The following is a 4,055-nucleotide window of genomic DNA, read 5'->3' on the forward strand; positions in this document are numbered from 1 at the left end:
AGACACAAAAACACTTGAGTGTTGAGAGAAAGATAATACTATGTATTTATAACAAAAGCTGACACATTCTTCCACAATAACATTTGAGCAGTCATTAGCATTTGTTTTCCAACTGGTTTAGCTCTTTTTTTAAGCTAAAGCCTAGATTGAAACAATTCTTTAATGGTAGACTCTAGGCTATTCCTGAACAGGACTCTTGCGACACTCAGACACAAAAGTAGCTCACCAGACTCTCAGGAAAGCAAAGCAGCTGCATCAAAAATAATGTTTTTTTGGCATTCTTTACTTCTTAAAGTCAGGTCCCTCTGAGGAACATAATGAGAGCTGGGCTATTTGAACAACGTGGGTTCAACCACAAGAGCCGAGATGCTGAAAAGATGATTCAGAGCACTCCCAAAGTGTTTGCCCTAAGAAAATAAGACTGGGGCGGGGGAAGTTTGAATAAATAAGACCCCCCAAAAAGACAAAAAGTGCTAAGCCTTACTTTTTCTGTGATCCTACAAATTAGATCTACATTCATATCACTCCTCAAAGAAAGAAAACTCTTAACCCTTGCACAGACCTCATGAGTTTTGTAGCTGGTCAAGGCTTGTGTCGGTATTGTCCTTCAAGACTCTCATACCATGGTCTAGATTCATTCCACCCATACTCTTGCACTTACCAGTGTATTCCTTGCCCAGTCTGGGCACCCTGGGGTCTCTTGCTATCCAGAGCATCTTCCAGAGATGCCTGCCTTGGGAGGGGCTGTTTCACACTATATATCCAGAGCTTGGACCCTTATCTGTGTGAGGAATAACTATATGGTTCTCCTGACCTCAGGCTCCAGCCTCCACAAAGGACTTCTCAGCTCATTTGGTAGCAGTATAAAATTTTCCTGTTGGAGGTAGTGCTGTACACCACAAAATGGCACCATGCAGTCCCAGGTTTCTTTATCAAGAGCCTGAAAAGTACAAAGTCTTTTTCTCTTCAACTCTGTGTCATTTGAAATACTTAAAATCTACTACCTAATATACCTTGAAATCTAAGGCATTGCAGGAGGGTCCTACCTCTCAGCAGAGGCTATCAAAAGTCTCCATTCTCTTAAAACATTGGCACCAAACCCAAGATAAAAATCTTGAAGTTTAAAAATTCAGTGTTTTAAAATATTGAACGTTAAAATCCTTTTAATGATTTTTACATTGGCTCTAAATCAGTGACTTTTGACAGTCACAAAAGGTTACTGCATTATGACTTTCACAAGGAGAGGGAAGTGCTGGTTCTCTCAGTTTGTCTTGCCTCCAGCCTTGGATCTCAAATGACAGATGGCTGGAGAGGTTCCAGGAGAAGGCATTGGATCTTCAGTGGGTGAAAAACCATGTTCTTACTATAAATGCAAACCCTGTAATAACCAAGCTCCAGAAATCACAAGTGCCTAGATCCCTAGGATGCAGGCAGTGTGGCACAGAGCTATTCAAGCTGATGCCAGAGCAAGGGGAAGACCTTTGCAGGTGATCTCTAAGATCTCTCCTGCTTGATAAAACTGACCATCTTCACTGGCATTTTCATTTAATGCACTGAATATCCCTCTGCACATTGAAGCTGTCAGTATCTACTCCCATAATGACAGGATAAGGGGTTGGTGGGGGGGTGTTTCATATTTAAAGTGTGGTTGATTAAAGCTGAAATGGGATCAAAGGACCTGCTTTTTTTCTTTTTGCTGGGTTTTTAGATAATAATGACATGGAGCTTTAATTTGCAGAAGCCAGTGTGATGCTTCACACGTCTGCATTGGATGCAGATCTTGAGAAATGTCCTTGGCTAGGGTCATCAGAACTGGTATGATTGGATGTGTGGCACTTTTAATGCAGGCTCAGAAACAGAGTGCATTATTATTAAAAGCCAAAGATGAATTTATTGAGATAGGCTGAATAATTTCTCTGAAGCAGAAATTTCACAGGCAGCTACTATCTCTTAATGAGTTTCAGAGTCTGTATAAAGAGGAAACCCAAGTCTTCATGGAAAGGTTCTTTCTACCCTGCCTCATAACCTATCATCTGAGAAGCACGACCATCAGCACTGACAAATGTAAACACCAAACAAAGTTCATAGAACTGGGGGTGTGCAGCCTCCAGAAGAGGAGGCTCAGGGGTGACCTCATTGCTGTCTACAGCTACCTGAAGGGAGGCTGTAGCCAGGTGGGGGTTGGTCTCTTCTCCCAGGCAACCAGCAAGAGAACAAGGGGACACAGTCTCAAGTTGTGTCGAGGGAGGTCTAGGCTGGATGATAGGAGGAAGTTGTTGTCAGAGAGAGTGATTGGCATTGGAATGGGCTGCCCAGGGAGGTGGTGGAGTTGCCACCCCTGGAGATGTTCAAGACAAGACTGGCTGAGGCACTTAGTGCCATGGTCTGGTTGACTGGATAGGTCTGGATGCTAGGTTGGACTGGATGATCTTGGAGGTCTCTTCCAACCTGGTTGATTCTATGATTCTATGAATGATAATCCTGCATTAGGTTCTAAGGTGCACAACTAGGAAGGCTTCTTTTTTTCTTTCCTTGAGGAGACAGAATAAAATTGCTACTCATTAGTATTTTTGGGGTGCTACTTCTGTTCTGTAAGATTTCTGCAAGTGCTCTGAATCCAAACTATTCATCCTTTGGACCTGAGCCTGCAAACCAACCTTGCCAGCCATCCACATTAAGTATCATGTACGATAAATGGCTGTCACTTTAAGAAGGTGTGAAAGAGCAACTTTTTAATATCCAGAAGGGAGGAAGTCCCAGGAATGAGTCAGGAAAGCATCTCTTTCATGAAAGTGTCTTATAAGGGCCTATAGGTAGGTATAAGTATCAGGGGAAAATGCTCTTGAGAAAAGGACTTCAGAGAGGCAGAGGTGACAACTCATTGTGGAAAAAACATGTTATTTCTGCCACATGACAGCAGCTGCTCAGAGAGATGCTTGAGATAGCATAAGCTCCTTGACTCACAGGTTACAGGCAAGTGTTTGCACAGCTGATGTGGCAGACAACGTGTGGATCTCTGCTGGGATAGAACTTTTCATTTGTGCAATGTATAAATGTGCCCCTCCTCCCCTCCACCCCCGTGAATCTTACACAACACACATGTTCTGCAATCTCAGGGCAGGCACAGCAGGTCACCGTGTACCTGTTAGGCTATCCATGGTAAGAAAGGGTGCAGAACTTAAATGCAACACCCAGCATTTCCTCGTTGCCTGTTTCAGATCTCTCCTGTCAAGGCAGTGCACATGAAGGGATCTTAATCACAGTCTGAATCTACTCAGGATATGGTAAAACCCAGCTAGCATCGATGCCAAATTCCCATCAGTGCTGAAAAGTGTGTCTGAGGCCAGGCTGTGGGACGTGAGGCTGGAGGTTTTCTGCTCTCTGGCAATTGTGGCTGTCGACAAGACTAACAAGATAACAGCCTGCAGCCCTTCCTGGTGAAGTGCAAATCCCAACCACCTATGCTGCACATTGTAATAAGAAGCAGTCTCTTCTGTTTTGATCTTAGGAGCAAGTGTGCCAGGGGTAGTCTTCAGAGCAACAGCAGGGATTAAAGAGGCTTGTGCTGAGCTAGAGCGAGGGAAGTATATTTTCCTCCCAGCTGAGGAAGCAGAAAGGCAAACGGTGGTTTGGCTGTTTCCAGGCAAATGGAGTTGTTTTGATCACCTTCATTCTCTCTTCCAGGACACCCGTGCCTGCCTCCACATCAGTGTGCTCCAGTGAGCAGGAGGGCATGGACCTGCTGCATGACCAAAGAGCATATCACAGCATCAGACATCCAGGGGGAAAACACAATCAGGGAGGGAGGCCTCAACCCTCCAATCTGCCTCACTCAGCAAGTTGCAGATTGGCATGTTAGTGACGCCACCAGCACCAGGAAAGCAGCTTGCTCTCACAGTGGGCTTATTGAGAAGATTATCAAAACCTTTTCATTTAAAAGTATTTGGCAGACTTCTGCAGAAAGCAGGAGGACATTTTTGCCCATACTTGCTTCCAACAGAGAAAGGAGAGTTGAAGAGGCAGAGAACCCAAGTAAAACTCTACCGACTTTCCTC

Source organism: Pogoniulus pusillus, chromosome 14, assembly GCF_015220805.1.
Source record: "Pogoniulus pusillus isolate bPogPus1 chromosome 14, bPogPus1.pri, whole genome shotgun sequence".
NCBI lineage: Eukaryota > Metazoa > Chordata > Aves > Piciformes > Lybiidae > Pogoniulus > Pogoniulus pusillus.